The sequence below is a fragment of the Eucalyptus grandis genome, chromosome 5 (assembly GCF_016545825.1).
Source record: "Eucalyptus grandis isolate ANBG69807.140 chromosome 5, ASM1654582v1, whole genome shotgun sequence".
NCBI classification, from domain to species: domain Eukaryota; kingdom Viridiplantae; phylum Streptophyta; class Magnoliopsida; order Myrtales; family Myrtaceae; genus Eucalyptus; species Eucalyptus grandis.
In genome coordinates, this window is record NC_052616.1 from 58,000,294 (window position 1) to 58,018,293 (window position 18,000).

Below are 18,000 nucleotides of genomic sequence, written 5' to 3' on the forward strand. Positions count from 1 at the left end.
TTAATCCTGCTCCTGTTCGAACCAATCGCTACGCATTTGAAAAAAATCCTTCAACTAGATCCACGAACCTTGATTTGCTTTGGGAAATATAAGTCAATAGAGAGGAGACGTTAAAAGGCTTGGAAGAAGAAAAAGTGAAAAGAAAATAAAATAATAAAAGGAGGAGAGAACGGAATGGGTCTTTTCTCTTCTGCCATTCCTGCAAGCCTTCTGCTATTCTTGCGTGTGCATAGGGGAGAGTAGGAATAGACAGAAAGACCAAGAAAAAGACAAAAGAGACGGAGAGAGAGGGAGAAATATTTAAAATGAAAAAGAGGAGGGGGCGTGCGTGAGACCCGGGTCGGTTTATTATATTTATATTATAATTTTTTAGATTTTTTTAATTAAAAAATCTCTTTTTTAGGGAAAGGCCTAAAACTAATTTTGAGCATTTTTTTCTTAAAAATGAACGAAAAATCCTTTAAAATTTCTGAAATGAGGAAACGGCCTAAAATGTTTGTTTTTTTTTTTTTTTTTTTTTTTTTTTTTATGATTCGGGAATCGCCGTACAACCAGTGACGTAAACTCAGGGCGACTTGCAGGAACCCCACCTCTCACGGGCTGCAGGTGAGTCGCACAATGAGGGCGAGAAGTTTTGAACTCCTTCCCTACTAGTTGAGAAGTGAGGCGCAAACCATCTCATCCACCACGGAGTGGGTGCCTAAAATGTTTTTGTTAGTACTTTTTAATGCAAAAAAAAAAAAAATCTAAATGTTTAAAAAAAATTAGATACCGAAATGACATTAGTTAATTAATTAGTGTAATTAAGTCCCAAATCCCACTTTCTTTGGTTGCAGAGGAATAAAATATTTCTCTCAATATTTTGCTTAGGTTATTAATCAATTCATCCCAAATTGATTAGTGGTGATTCATATTATAAAATTGACTTATAGATTAAAAATTTGGATCATAAGTCGAGAATTGATAGGTTTGGGAGAGCTCAGGCTAAGCCTAATAATACTTAGCAAGCCATTAGCCTCCGTACGCGCCCGCGCCTAAGAAGGCACCCGAAAAATGAGGTCGCGACACTACCCACTCTCTCCAATCAATTGTGCAGTATACCACTTGTGTTAAATATTTTGTACACCGCTATAACATGCTATAACTGCTCTTAAAAATGTACGTGGAAAATAAAAAATATTATGTGGCAGCCTCTATACTTCGCAAGTGTACGCAATCAGAATTCAAGCATTGACATGCACATATATTGCTTTTAATTAGATAAGGGTTTCTATTTCAGGACTACTTTTGTAGAAAATATTTTACGCCAACGACATAATTTATATAAATCCAATGCTCAAACCCTAATCTCTAGAGTAAATTGCCTGCCGACATCATTGGTGGCGTTAAGCAAGGAACAACACGACATGTTCCTGGAAGTGAGGTCGTACCTCAACCACGATTAGACAAGGAAAAGCATATACCAAGTTAGAAACAAGAACTGTGTATTGTTGTTTCTAACTTGTAATTCCTCCTCAGCCCCTAATTTCTATCTTATGTTTAGACTTTCCATCAAATGGTGCCCCTTTTATGGGCTAGCAATGAAATCCTTTCCTTTCGGCAAAAAAGAAGAAGTTAGAAACAAGAACATTACGAGTCAAAGAACTGATATACACCACGTGGTAATTAAAATTGGTCTCCCATGGATGTACATCAACCACCAAGCCAATGAGGTAACGACGCGTCTCTAGGTCAAGAAAATGAAAAGGAGAAGTTCAGAAAAGAATCTTAACCAACGTAGGCTCCAAGAAAATGTTGGCCCTCCAAATTTTAATATGACTGAAGCTCGGGGAATGTCTAGTGGCGACACATGAAATCCTCCATTTTCTTGGATATTTCCAAGAACCTGTGGAGGAGGAAGTAGACCGAGAAATGATGGCGACACATGAAATCTCCTCCATTTTCTTGGATATTTCCAAGAACCTGTGGAGGAGGAAGTAGACCGAGAAATGATGGCGACACATGAAATCTCCTCCATTTTCTTGGATATTTCCAGGAACCTGAGGAGGAGGAAGTAGACCGAGTAATGATGGTGACACATGAAATCTCCTCCATTTCTTGGAAGCTGAGGCCGCTTCTCTTTAAAGCTTTATCGACATGTCTATATATAGCGAGAGAATCGTAAATTTTCTCAAAACAACTCAGCAAAGCCAGCCATTACAACAGCTTCAGGTGTTATCACAGAGAACCAGCCCAAAGTACTGATTTCTCAGCCCCTTCTGCTCTCAGAATAATACTTGCCGTTTACGTTCTTGTCGATCATGAGTCTCTTCTTAAGCCTCTTCAGTTGCTTCTCCGATCATTCCGATAGTAGAGTGATTAGCTCTGAAGGAGAGGGTCACTCGCACAAGAGCAGTTCATTAAGCAAAGACGGCCATGTCGAAGGCAAAGCCAAGTTGAAGAAGAACAACCCCAAGAAGAAGTCCAAGCCTCCTCCGATTCCGGTGGCTTACTTCCCCGTTGGATCTAACCTCTCTCGTCTCTGATCCAGCCGAAATCTGAAACAACATTAGCGATCATCTTTTTTGTGCAGGAGGGATGATAGAATCAGCGTATTAATTCATTAATTTGTTCCTAGAAATTTGTCGGGAGCTGAATATAAAGCAGCGACAAACGTTTTTTGTTTTTCCTTTTCATGAGGTTAGTGTATAGTATCGTGCTCAAGTATCACATCATCTTTATGTGAAAGAATAGTCAAAAGTTGCTTTATCTCTATGTTTGATTCTCTGGTGCTCTCTTTCAAGTCGATTTCTCAGTGCTTAAGATCAAGACGCAAAACGGCACTACATGAATGAACACACAATGTGGAGCCTAAACTTTAGGGCTAGTCTCTCCACCCATTTGGAAAAAACAAAAAGAAGGTTAGGCTAAATCTGTCTATGTCCTTGCTATCTAGGGTAAAAGTAGATTTACCCATTATTTTGTTCAAGTATCAGCTAATCTCTATGTGAAAGATTAGTCAAAAGTAGCTTTTTCTATGTTCTTATTAGTCCTCTTCTCTTTGGAGTCTATTCCTAAATGCACGAACACGCATTGTGGAGCCACCCACTTGGGAAAAAAAGGAAAGGGTTAGCCTAAATCTGTCTGTTTTCTTGCTATCAAGCGCAAAAATAGCTCCAGCTTGTGTAGAAAAGATTTTACACTGATGAGGTTACCGGCATGAATCGAATGCGTAACCCTAACTTCTAGGGTGAATTGCATGCAGACACACTCGGAGACGTGAAGCAAGAAACGAGACGACGTGTTCCTACAAGTAGCCTCGTACCTTGACCGCCACTAGAAAAAGAAACGTGAATTCCAATCTTGAAACAAAAGCATTACGGGTCAAAGAGCTTATATACACCAGTGTGCATCACCAAGCCAATGGCGTGACGGAGCGTGGTTCTTGGTCAAGAAAAAACAAAAAGGCAAGTTCATAGAAGAGTCTTAATCAACGTAGGCTCCAAGGAAATTGTGGCCCTCCAAATTAAATATGATTGAAGTTCGTGGAATGTAGAATCAAACGATCGCGACTCCTTCAAAAGTGACTCCTGGTCCTTTTATTCGTTTAATGTTGGGGCCAAACCGATGAGTAGCTAATTTGAAACAGTGGTGTTTGAATGATGGTTCAGTTCAAAACTTTTCAATTTGACTAATTTACTCATAAAACTTTCGATAATTTGCCAATGTAATCTTGAATTTTGACTAGAAATTGCTTATGAATAAAAGAAAGAAAATAAAAGGACAAAAAAATCTATACAGAAAATTAAGAAATTTATACTAATTATTGCAAAAATTGTTTACATTAACGTTGATCGTGCCATGTAAAACAGCCATCATCCACGTTGGTAATTTCTTGCCAAAATTGGCTGAAGATACTTCATTAGCAAATTGTAAAAAGCTTTAAGATTAGATTAGCCAAATTAAAAGATTTAGAATTAAATTAATATCCCTACAATAGATTTAAGATTTATTTATTTATTTATTTATTTTTGTGATTAGCACAATTTATAACCTAAGTAATTCCAAGAACCTAAGGAGGAGGAAGACTGAGTAAATGATAGCGACACAGGAAACCCACCGATTCCCTGGAAGCAAAGGCCAAGTCTCTTCAAAGCTTCATCCACATATCTTTATATATAGTGAAAAAAAAAAATCGTGAATTTTCTCACCACATCTCAGCAAAGTTAGCTAGTACAACGACAGATTCTGCCAAGTGCTAATTTGTCTCAGCCTCTTCTGCTCGCAGAATAATATCTTCTGCTCACAATTTATAACCTAAGTAATTCCAAGAACCTAAGGAGGAGGAAGAGTAAATGATAGTGACACAGGAAACCCACCAATTCCCTGGAAGCCAAGGCCAGGTCTCTTCAAAGCCTCATCCACATGTCTTTTTTTTTTTTTTTGATAACCCAGGAAACCCCGTAAGCCGACAGCCGGCGGGAAGAACCTAGGGGCAACACGTGGAAACCACCACCCCATGCCACCGAGTAAGTCACCAAGTAACTCCACTAGCCTTTTTGCGTTGTAAGGGATTCGAACTCTTCACCTCTCTCGCAAAGGATCACAGAAGCCTACCCAACGGAGCCATCACGGCTGGTGGTTCCTCATCCACATGTCTTTATATAAAGTGAACAAAAAAAATCGTGAATTTTCTCACCACATCTCAGCAAAGTTAGCTAGTACAACGACAGCTTCTGCCAAGTGCTAATTTGTCTCAGCCTCTTCTGCTGGCAGAATAATATTTTCTGCTTCCATCCTCATCGATCATGAGTCTCTTCTCGACCCTCTTCAGTTGTTTCTCCGATCGTTCAAATGGGAGAGTGATCAGCTTCGATGGGAAGGATCCTTCCCATCGAAGCTGATCACTCGAACAAGAGCCGCTCGGTAAGCAAAGACGGCTGTGTCGAGGGCAAAGGCGAGTCGAGGAAGAACGACTCCAAGAACAAGTCGAAGCCTCCTCCGATACCGACGACTTACTTCCCCGCCGGATCTCAATTCTCCCGTCTCTAAGTCACGGAGAATGAAGGACGATCGATCACCTTTTTCCTGTGCACACCCAAGATACGATCAGTCGATGACTGCGAAGAAAGCATCTACTATGTGGTGCTGATACCGTGCGGCAAGCTAGCTCGGCACGACCATCCGATCGAGACTGTATTCGTTTGCTTTGATGTTTAAACATGTGTTATAGAACGATTACCATTTAGGTGGCAGAGGTTGCATTTGTGTTTTCCTATTTCCACTCTGAACTATGCTTGCCCAAATCTCTTATTAAGATGTACGGTGTACCATAGTACTACCGTACAATAAGCTCGATAAAATCGTAATCTGATAATCACGATAATTGCAACATCAGAAGTATCTTATTTGCTGGAATTGATTGTCAATAGTTTACAATCATTTACATTTCCTTCACAAATTAGTTTGCAATTCTCAGGCATTTAATCTTTGCCATGTACATTTTACCCTTTTTTGGAGACATATACGTGTGCACTGTTTGTTAGTACATAGTACGTGAGCTTGGTCTCTTGGCAATGACATGCGAAGAAAGTAGAGTGAACTATGCAAGAAGACGAACGAGGTAACATTCAGCGTCGAATCAAAGCGGTCAACAAAATGGAAATTAGGAAGAACTACCGAGAAGTCCTAAACCCATAATACAAATACCAATTTAGTCGTAAACATTTCATTTTAGTCAATTTAATCATAAAATTTTTAACGATTTATCAATGAAATCGAAAAAATCGCAAACGTGGATGCCAACACTCTTATATGACATGACCAACTCTCTAGATAATTTTTGTAATATTTTTCATTTTTGTAAATTTCGTTCATTTTTTTTTCCTTTTCTTTTTTTTCTCTTTTTTTTTCCCCTTCTTTCTTTCTTATTTCCTTCTGCCAATTAGTGACCTCACCGGCGGCCAATGGAGGTAAACAGCCAACAAGCAAGGGCTGCGATGCCCTCACTTGACCTAGGTAACGGGCCATGAGCCCTCTCTATGGCCAACGAGGGTTGCGATGCCGTCACCCAATCCAAAAAACAGTTGCTAACCACAATTGAAAAGGAAAGAAAAAAGGAAAAAATTCAGAATAATTATTTAAAAATTACAAAAATTATCCACGTCGGTTTTAGCCGTATCACATAGGATGATCAGCATCCACGTTGGTGATTTTTAAACAAAATTAGTTCAAAGGACTATATTATTGTCAAAAAGACTTGAGACAACTCACTTGTACCGTGAATGGTATTAAATGGTGTTTACCACAGGGTAATTGAGAAAAAGTCTCGCACGCACATACTAGTGGCTGGGTCACATCACCGAGCCAATGGAGAGGCGGCGGCATCGAAGTGCCATAGCCCTCCATCCACATCTTTTTTCGGTCCAAATTCATGCGATTCAACCTCGCTGAACGCCGATGTTTACCTGAACGCCAAAATCGACTCCTCATCCTTTTCATGCACGAGACGTACCTTGACACCCCTATTAATTAAGTAGCACCGCGTGGTTTGGAGTCCGGGAAAAGTGCCAAAAAAGTCCTAAATCTTGTGCATTTGTGCCGATTTAGCCCTAAACCTTTTTTTGGTGTCAATTTAATCCTAAACATTTTTACGTTGTGCCAATTTAGTCATTTCCGGCTAATTTTGGCCGGATTTTGCTTACTAGACGTTGACACCTTTGGTTAGGTTAACGTGAAACTTTTAAAAATATTTTAATATTTTAAATTTTTAGATTTGTTATTTTGTCTTTTCCTCCGGCCTGTCGCCAAGGTCCGTCGATCGGCCGAGGCGATGGCCGAGAGAGGGCGAGGCCGACCTAGACAGCCACCTCGCCGGATCTAGCGAGGTCAAGCCTCACCGGCCCTCGCGGCCATGGGCGAGGCTCGCCTAGCCGGATCCGGTGAGGGCGAGCCTTGCCCATGGCCAGATCGGCGAGGTCGAGCCTCGCCGGCCCTCGCCGACCATGGGCAAGGCTCGCCCTCGCTAGATGAGCCGGATCGGCGAGGCGAGAATCGCCCATGGCCAACGAGGCTCGACCTCGTCGCCCAACGCGAGGCTCGACCCTTGCTCGCAAGGTGGCCGGCAAGGTCAGCCTCGCCCTCGCCGGCCGTCACCTTTGGCCGGACCTCGGCGACCAGCCGGAGGAAAAAGACAAAAAAATAAAATAATAATATATATTAAAATATTAAAATATTATTAAAAGTTGTCAATGTTAGTGCCAATCAAGCCCACGTCGCTCGGCCGGTGTCCAGTTAGCAAAATCCGGCTAAAATTGGCTGAAAATGACTAAATTGACATAACGTTAAAATGTTTAGGATTGAATCGGCACCAAAAAAATGTTTATGATTAAATTGGCACTGGCAAAAGGTTTATGACTTTTTTGGCATTTTTCCCTTTGGAGTCCTATTGGTCACCAGTTTGAATCACTCCAGTTGCTTCCCGATCTCCAAGAAAATCCCAATTTTTCAACTGCTACCCTAAGTATAGGATAACTCCAGTTTTATCCAAGCTCGTTCAAAAAGAGCAGTAGCTATAACTCAAATCCAATGTTCCGATAGAGAGCGTGAAACTCCTATGGTGACGTACTAGGGGTCATCGGCACCGGTAGCCCCATCCTACCTTTCTTTTGCCAAACAAAAATTTATTAAAAAAAAAATTGGCGTATGTTTTGTAGAATATTCCATACAATAATATAAACTGTAGGCGTCTGATTACCGGCTATCCATGAGAAATTTCGAGGAATCTGGGGATAAAGACCGAGTCATGACGGTGACCCTTGAATCCTCCATCTCCTTGGAAGCTGGCAATAGTTTTTGAATCCCTAATGATAAATCTGAATATATACTAGAAGACAAGGAAATGAGCTAAATTCAATTTTCGAACGCGACTAATCGTTCTTTTGCAGTGTATTGATTGAGGCGGCTAAGGATAGAATCGGATCGTGTGACTATGTCATGGTTGACAAGTATGTTGAAGGTCCTCTCATTGTTCTTGGGCTGGCCCAAACTTCACAAGTTGTACTCATTTGCAAGCTGGCCATCTTGTTTTCAAATTAGGATTGTTTTTGATAACAATGACATGAATCACGACAATGATCATGAGTAACAAGCCATAGGTCATACTCATTTACATGGTCATATCATGTCATGCTACCTAAAATGCTACAACGACAACAACAAATGAGTGATGACCGTTTTGCACATAACTCTTGTATGGATGCCAATCGGTTTTATTTAATTTTGCTAACATAGTATTGAACATTTGCGTAAAATTTTAATGTAATTCTTCCGGTAAATTGCCGCAGGAAATTAATGACGTGGTGTTCAATCATAGCTTACCATCCTATGTGGCATGCTAACGTAAATAACTTGTAAATAGTCACTTAGCGATTTCAGGGGCATTTAATTGGAAGGATTACATCAATGTTTTGCACAAAGGTTTAGGACCACATTTGCAAAATTGAAAATTTAGAGTTAAATTGGCATTTGTATAGTAAGCTTAGTATTTAATGGTAATTTTCCCACAAACAAGTGGTAACCAGTACACACATAACATTTGGCATACCGGTCTTTGTGAAATTATTTTCTCCGTTGCGCTTGCTTATGGAATCGCAAAATCCGCACTAGATTCACATATGTATATGCAAAATAAACGAATATTAGATGTGAGCCTAATTTATTATTTAAATATTCTAACAATATCAATGAACTACAAATTAGGAAATCATCTCATCTAAAGATGAATTCAAACATCCTTTTATCTCAATTCTAGAGACTTTTAATCACTGCTTTCTTCAATCCACTCTGCTCTTTTCTTTGTTCATGTTACTTAAGAACGTTGTCGTCCCTAGAAATATCTCTTGGGATCTTGTGATCTATTGCCGAATGTATATTATTATAACTCCTCATATACAGAATTAACTTTCATAGGCCCAATTTAGGTTGATATTTTCGCTCGGTGATTAACTGGAAAAGTATGGTACCTTATGTTAGATCTACACTGTATATAGTGATATTCACCTCAAAAGTCCTAAACCTTATTTTGAATTTAATTTAGTCCAGAAATTTTCATTTCATGCAGTTAAGTCTTGAAATTCATCGCAATCGTCCAATTTAGCTATTATGTTAGTTCACACGTAGAATTGATAGAATAATAGAAAATGTCGCATGGCATTTTTAGTCTATTTAAAACTCACGGAGTTATCAGAATTATTCGAGTATATTGAAGTTGCAAATTCTAGCAACCTTAACACAAGAAATGAAGATTTTAGGACCCAAATATGTTATCACACGATGAGGAGTTTTATGACTAGCCCTTTAACTATCCCCTTCGAATTTTTTAATGAACTTTATTGTGTCGGCCGGATTATTCTTTAAGTGAGCTCAATCTGACTCTTGGTGATCAAGAAACAAACAGCAAGAAAATATACGTTTAACCACGTGACAACGTGGAAGCGCAATGAGAAGGAAGAACGTGGGGACCAAGAATACTCGAGCCCATTACAGCACTAGTCAAACTTAAGATGGCAAACAAAGATTGACCATAGAATTGCAGTCCCATTGGCCATCTGGGAGTCGAGAATAATGACTAATCCCATGGTTGTCCCTTTCTAAAACCCCTTGTAATTACACAAAACTTCTTGGTTTTCTTAACCTCGTGGCTTGAAAATGTTACCTAATATGACTACAGACACCTCATTTTTCCAACCACGCGATTACAAAAAATCAATCTAAAAAAGAATCTGTGATTTTGAATAGAATCCCATGAATTGTTCCTTTAATAAATGCTTGAGGACAGTTGTTGCACCTACTCTGTCTATCTGAAGTGCCCTAAACCTAGAGACAAATCATCAAGCAAACCTGCGCTCGAAGTTCAGGTCTAATGTGTTGTCGAGGTCCGCAGTAGCCCCAAGGACATAAGGATGTGCCAGGACTGAGTCCGGATGGGTTCGAATTTAAGTTGGGCGGTGCGGGTCCTTTAACCCATTCCTTTGCCTTCTGAATCTCGACGGGCCCAGTTGGCCTCCCATCCATTAATTAAAACTTACCTGTATAAGCTACGGAATGTAGGGTTTTGAGCCATAATTATTTCTTCCATCGATAACCAAAAATCCGAGCTCGAGGGCTCATGCACGCATTAAATGTTGAAGGTAATAACTAGTAAAAAAATCCACCTGACTTAGGGGCTCATACTTATAACCACATGGGGGAGAAGAAGAAATCTCTTTGTCGCAAGGCTTATCGTTCTCCCCGTTCGAAAGCACCCATTTCAGTAATCATTTTGTCCTATACCATACTATACTATTACGTCTTTTTCGAGGACGTTGACATTGAATATTTTTGGAGTATACTATACCGCCCATGTGAGAAAAATTGGAGTACTATACTTAAAAAAAAAAAAAAATCCTTTAAATTGATGGATACTGCGCGTGCAACCCAAGCAACATCTCTCTATTTAAACACAAGGGAAGTGCATGTGATTCGCTTCACAGCAAAAGAAGAGACTCACCAACGTTCCCACTTGTTCTTGTCAGCTTTTCAGCTTCCAAGGGTCATAGAAAAATCAGGCCAATTCAAGACTCGACACTAAGGGCGCGTTTGGTTGTGTTTGTTTAAAAATTGTTGGGAACGAGAAATAGAAAAAAGTATTTGTTAGAACAATTTTTGAACAAAAATACGCGTTTGGTAAACTTGTTCGGGAATAAAAAATAAACGAAACATGTTTGGTAAATTTGGATAATTTTTTTATTTCTTTTATTTTTTTCTATTTTTTCTTATTTTTCCTTTTTTCTTTTTCTTTTTCTTTTTTTCTTCTTTTGGCCGGTCGCCGGCCAAGGCCTTGGCCGGGCAACCGGCCAGCGAGGCCAAGCTCGCCCGGCGGCGGGCGAGGCGCGGCCTCGCCGGGCCACCGCCGGCGAGGCCGAGGCGGCCGGCGGTCGGGCGAGCTCGGCCTCGCCGGCTGGGCGAGCTCGAGGCGGATCGGGCGAGATCGAGCTCGCCCGGGCCGGCGCGAGGTCGGCCTCGCCTTGATCCGGCGAGGCCGAGCTCGCCCGGCGGCGGGCGGCGCGGCCTCGCCGGGCCACCGCCGGGCGAGGTCGAGGCTCGCCGGCCGCCGGGCGAGCTCGGCCTCGCCGGATCTGGCGAGATCGAGCTCGCCCGGGCCGGCGCGAGGTCGGCCTCGCCATGGCTGGGCGAGCTCGAGCTCGCCCGCATCCGGCGAGGCCGACCTCGCCCCGGCCGGCAAGCCTCGGCCTCGCCGAGCCACTACAAGTCCGTCGGCGGTGGCTCGGCGAGCGTCGGCCTCGCTGGGGCAGCGAGCCTCGCCGTGGCCGGGCGAGCCGCCGGCCCTCGTCGACGGTCGCCGGCCATGGGCGAGGCCGGCGACCAGGCCAAAAGAAAGAAGAACAAAAAATAAGAGAAAAAAAAGAAAAATAAAAAAGTGTTTCGATTTGTGTTCCGAAACAAGAAACACAAAATTTATGTTTCTTGTTCTGTTTCTTTTTGTTCCCCAGGAACAAAAAAACAGAAATTTCTGTTCCTGGGAACAGAAAAAGGAGTGCAACCATGCAGGCCCTAAACGTCATGGCCCCTCGCCGCCGCCACGGCCGCCGCCGCCGATCATGAGAATCTTGTCGAGCTTCTTGGGTTGGTTCCGCTACTCCAAGAAGATCAATTGCGAAGGAAAGGACCAGCCGCGGAGGAGCTCAAGAAGCAAAGGCCACGCGAAGGATGAAGAGAAATCCAAGAACTCCTCCAAGCGGAAGCCGAAATCTCCTCCGATCCCGATGGCTTACTTCCCCATCGGATCTCAGCTCTCTCGTCTCTGAGTCCCGGAGAATGAAGGACGACGATGAACTACCTTTTTCGCCGTGCACACCCGAGATGCGATCGGCCGATGATCGCAAAGAAAACATCTACTGTGTGATGTTAATACCGCGCAGCAAGCTGGCTCGGCGCCACCCATATGGTCGAGACTGTATTTGTTCGCTTTGATGTTTAAATATGTATTGGAGAACGATTACCATTTATAGATGGCAGAGGTCGCACTCGTGTTTTCCATTTCCAGTCTGAACTATGCTTGTAGTTGTAGTAGCGTTTGGAGCGGGAAAGGCCGTTGAATTAAGGGGTAGAAATAACGCCATCCCATGAAATGCCCAAATCCCTTATTAAGATGTGCAGTGTATCGTAGTACTGCTGGATAATAAATTGGATAAAATCATATTTTAACAATTGCAATAACTCTAGCATCGTAAGTATTTTGTTTGCCGGAATTGAATGGAAACAACTTACAATCGTTTATATTTCTTTCTCAAATTCATTCATAAGCATTCATTTTTGACCAATTTAGTATTAAATCTTTTGACAATTTATAAGTATAATCTAAAAACCACAAAGTGAAGCCGATTATCCTATGTGACATAATCAATACCGACACGGATAATTTTTAAATTTTTTTTTACTTTGCTCATTTCTTCTTTTTCTTTTCTTTTTTCTTTCTTCCTTTCTTGTTTCCTTCTAACAGTCAACGACCTCATCAGTGGCTAGTTAGGCAACGAATTTAACAAGTGCATCATGCCCTCACTAGATTTGGCAGAGGAGCCATGAGCCATCTTTGTGGCCGGTGAGGGGCGTGACACCCTCACCCAATCCTGAAGAGGGTTGGTGGCCCACAATACAAAAAAATGAATTATAAAAAATTACGAAAATTATCGATATCAGTATTAGTCATGCCATGTAGAATGGTCGACGTTCACATCATTTATTTTTAATTAAATTAGCCGAAAAGACTATATTGACAAATTATCAAAACAGGTCTCAAAATTTCCTTGCCCAAGAAATGGCATTAAAAGGTGTTGACCATTTGCCATTTCCTGGAAATGATGGTGGCCGGTGCGTTGCACATCACCAAGCCAATGGTGAGGCAGCAGCAACATCATAGTGCCGTAGACTCCGAGCACTCGTCATTTCCTGGATATGATAGTGGTCGATGCCTTGCGCATCAGCAAGCCAATGGAGAGGCAGCAGCAACATCATAGTGCCGTAGCCTCCGAGCACACCTCGACCCTTCCGAATCCGTGAAATTCAAGCCTCGTTGGACGTCGACTCTGATCGACCCCTCGACCCCCGTTGAACGTCCAACTCCTCGTCCTTTTCACGGCGTGCGATGTCACCACCTTGCCGCCCGGATCAATTAAGTAGCCGCATTAACTGTTGGAGGTTCTAGCTAGCCAGGAGCCCCGCCTGACTTCAGGGTTCATCATGCTTATCGTTCTCTCCGGTTCGAAAGCGGCCGTTTCACTAATCATTTCATGTCGTATACTATACTATCATATGCTATTAGATCTTCTCAGGAGGAAATCGACTTTGAATATTCCAGGAGATCCTACGCCCGCCCGTGTCAGAAAAGTTGGAGTATCATACCATTTAGTTTCTTTTTTTTCCCCTCATTTAAATCGATTAGATACTTCGCGGGGAACCCATGCAACATCTCTCTATATAAACACGAGGGAAGAGCATGTAATTCGCTTCACAACAGAGGAAGAGACTGACCAGCATTCCCACTTGTTCTTGTCAGCTCTTCAGCTCCAAGACTCGACGACTGTAAGTCCATCGCCGCCATCGTCACCTCCGCCGCCACCGCTGCCACTGCCACTGCCGATCATCATGAGAATCTTCTCAAGCTTCTTGGGTTGGTTTCGTTACTCCAAGAGGATCAACTGTGAAGGAGAGGATGAATCACAGAGCAGCTCAGGAAGCAAAGGCCATGCAAGAGATGAAGAGAAATCCAAGAACTCCTCCAAGAGGAAGTGGAAATCTCTGCCGATCCCGATGACTTTCTTCCCCGTCAGATCTCCGCTCCCTCTCTTGTGAGCAGCGACGGAGCTACAACTTCAATCCGGAGAGGGCAGCACGATGGAAAAATTATTTTGATTTTGCTCATGACTCCGAAAATCCAAGTATTTTATGCAATCAAGTCCTAAATTTCACTTGTCGATCTCATCCCAACCACCCTTGTCACAGATATTCATCATTGCAATGCTCCATGAGGATGCCTTTTATGAAACTTTATTAATTTGTGGAGGCAAATTCAAATGAAACTTTCTTACACATTTAACTGGGGCAAAGCTTCATTTTAGGCCAAAATAATGTAACAAAAGTTAAAAATGATGAACTACTTTCAAATTTTTAGACGAGTGAGTAAGGGGGAGAGTCTCCACTATGTTCGGCATAGATATGTGATGTCTATCTCTAGATAGTGTATTGACTCGGCTCAACTTGATTATAACTTACGCACGATGTTGGTGGATTTCTTTAAAAAAAAGATCTGGACAGTGCGATTGAATGACATATTATCGATCAGAAATTGTCTCTATAAATTAGGGTTTAGTTAGGACGATTTTTTTTTTTTTTTTTGGGGTGAATAGGACGATTAATTTCGTTTATATATAAGATGAAACTTGCTTTGATGATGGGATAAATTATTGCACCCGCGCAGGGACTATCTCATGGGCCCAACGTAGCCCGATTATGTTTTATGGGCGGGCTAGTGCAGCGCAACATTTTCTTGATTCGAACTTGGGCTTGCCCTGTTGACCAAAGTTGCATTCACTTTTCTATATTTTATCGACCTTAGGCCCAAAATTGATGCGTTCCCTTTTACTTCTCATTCATATTACCATGTTTTATTTATTTATTTTTTACAAGAAAGCTAATATTTTTCGGTAATTTTTTAGCCTATGAAGTATCTTGACCTAACGGCCCCTAAAATTCCATAAACACCTAGCGAAGATATGGCAAACAAATAAGGTAGCCCTAAGCCTAGACCTGAGGTGAGATTATTTGCATAAAATGATATGAGCAACTAAACACGTGCGGTATCTCAATGACACATCTACATTCTAATGATCGAGCTAATCTCACAAGGTTACATAATACCACTCTTTCTTTTCTCAAAATACATTGTTAGAATGGACTCGTTGTGAGATTGTAAGTATCTATGTACATCAAGACTATGGGCATGCATCAATTCCAGTTCAACTTGAGAATCACAGAGACAAGTATGTTTTCTACTATTAAAAATCTCGCAAGCTCATAGAATAGCGTACTCATTTTTTCCTCTTTCTTAGAATGAATTTTGATCTCGTAAGCATCCCTCTATGTTGAACTATGGTGAACATTGAAACTCAATTCAATCTAGAAATTGACTAAAACCAAACCGAATAGGCTAGTTCTTATGTGAAGGCTTATTGGTAGAAGCCCAAAAGCCACCGGTCTAGTCCTACGTTAACTTTTTGACCCACCGGTTTTACTCAGGAATGTTTTACCCAAGCCAATTATTGAAAAGCCTCGAAGCGCTTTAAAAATTTGGTTAGGGGAAACTGATGTGCTAACTATGCTGAAAATAAGTTTAATATATTTTAAATATGAAATAAAAATTTGTGATTCGGTTCCTGAGTCTACCCCAAAATCCACCGGTTCGATTTCAAGGCCAATTCCAAAGGGTCTCGGTTCCAAAAGGTTAGAACTTGTATTAACTAGGTATATTTCAGGTTCTTGGTCGAGAACCAACCCATTCTTAAATGAATCACCCCTAACCGGAGTCGAGGACCTATCTCATCCATTAGGACGGCAAGGGAATGGGCAGCACATCGCTCTCTCCAGGATGTTAGCTGCCTATCCTAGATCTTCCCGTTTTCCAGAAGACTCTGGGCTAATCGGGTGGTAAAAACAGTAAACCGAAGAGAAACTGGAAGCGGTAATCTTACGCTGGTTACTGAAGGCATGCTTTAGTTTGGTGGAGGATTTATTTAACCTAATGGTTGCAATCATCAACATAAAGCAAGCATAAAGTCACGGCAATCGAAATCAAAAGCTACTTCTCTTCTGCTTTGATACATTGCAACCGGATCAGGAAGGATCCATTCAATTCAACTTTTTTTCCGCAGTGGTAAATTTTGACTTGCTCTTGTCCCACCGCAACAGTCGTATAATAAGTAGGCATAGGCAATTCTGTAATTTCATTTTATTTTTATTCTATTTTTGGTTCAATACTGTAAAGTTCTTACCATCTCACCAACAAGAAAGTTAGAGGCGTTTGATTTGACTTAGAAAAGTTCAAAGTTAGTTTAGACGTCGGCATCAACGTTAGTGAAGCTCAACGTGAAAAGGGTAGATGGTGATAGGGACAAGATACATGTCGAGCTTTGATTCCTATGTTAGTTTGTCCAATAGACCCTAGTCAAATTTATTTGAGAACATATTTTAGACCGCAAGTCTCTCTCCACAAATCACAGCCATTCATTCTTCAAAGAAAAAAAAAAGATTATCGGAGGACAGATGTGTAAGTAATATAGTCTTGCACATTGATAAGCTATTCTTGTGTATTTTGATGAAGGGTTGAAATTTGTTATTTGTTACTTATCTTCCAAACCCTATTTAAGAAATTACTGAAAAAATTGTAGCATGTGACTCAACAAGGCAATATTTGCATGCTGTGAATGGTTCGAATGTTTCCGGGCTAAAGAAAAAAGTCCAAATTCGTTCATCACGAAATTTAAATGAAGCAAAAGACAGAAGCAAAAGTCTATTTAGACAGGCCTAGTAATTGAACTGAGGGCAAGCCAATCTTGCGTTAAAAACCATGGAGTTTCAAGTTCGATATTGTTTTATGAAATCTCTTTAGTATCAGATTTCGTGGAATTACAAAACTTCTTTAGTATTTTTTGGTTGAACTATGCAAAGAATTAACTTAAAGTGATAATTACCCATAGTAAGTAAAAATTCTTAATACTTGTGTGTGTATGTTATTATAACATAACCTTTTTTTGTGGTACGTATAAATTAAGACAGTCATAAAACAACATATATGTGTGTGTGTGTGTGTGTGTATGTATGTATGTATGATGTAATGTGTGTTTGTATAGAAAACAAGGATGTATGGATAGAATTTATTAATGGGAAAATTGTCCAAAAAATATTGAACTTATTGTACAATAACCGATTAAGTCATGAATTTTTTTTAATTTGATCAATTTAATACTAATTTTTTCAACGATTTATCAATTCAGTCATTTCAACTAATTTTAACCGTAAATTATCCACATGATTGTGTCGCACAATCTTTACAATTTCGTCGTTATTGATTTGTACAGAGTGAAGGAATCGTATGGAGCGATGTAGTTGTAACATAGGTGGGACAAAATTTCCCATCGAAGTGCAGTAATTGAGCCGCAGGAGAAAACTGGTGGGTGAGCTGAACTAACTGAAATTGTCAGCATCGGTCCACCGATTATATAGTTACCAATGTCATCTATAATTGGTTCTCAAATGGCCATGTGTCGCACATTTCTATTAAATTGCGGTACAATTGGTACCCGAAAAGTACCTGACCAAGTACTCGAGATTTGAAAATTGCTGTCCTGTTTGCACATGATGCTTTGGCTGTAGTCATTGAAAAATCATGTTCTGATTCCGAAATTAAGTCATAATAAAGTGATTCCTGATAGAACTTTCGTTAATTCGAAGAGCATACTGTGATTCGGATATGAAAAGAAAATAGAAGGAATTAACGCAATTGGTCTCTAGCAATTACTCGATGTGTGTCCATCTATAAGGGTTCTCATGTATTATTAGATTAGTCGGGTATTTAGCATTTTATTTATTATCGAGTTGGTTTGTTTGATCTGTCTGAAAAAGACACTTCAAATAAAATAAAATAAAATAAGTGACAAATAATTATCTAAATTATGGATAACGTCTAGATTAATAACTTGAAATCGAAATATGATGTTTATATATTTAAAGGAATGTGATGTATCATGAACAATCATATAATCAAATAAAAAGAAATGATTGCATGATAGTTTTTAATGTATTGTAAGAATAATAGTTTATTTTGAACCACAAAAAATCAAATAATAAATAATTATAAATTATTTTGGGACTGATATTTTCAAGAATTTATGATTCACAATAAACTAT

The 18,000-nt window shown here is 40.5% G+C and overlaps 1 long non-coding RNA gene across 1 annotated transcript; it reads left to right on the forward strand.

Moving 5' to 3' along the window:
• The first annotated feature begins 2,141 nt into the window (after positions 1-2,141).
• LOC120293314 lies at positions 2,142-3,590 on the forward strand. Its single transcript, XR_005551068.1, has 2 exons — positions 2,142-2,900; positions 3,245-3,590. It is a non-coding gene; the product is annotated as an uncharacterized LOC120293314 (long non-coding RNA).
• Positions 3,591-18,000: the final 14,410 nt, after the last annotated feature.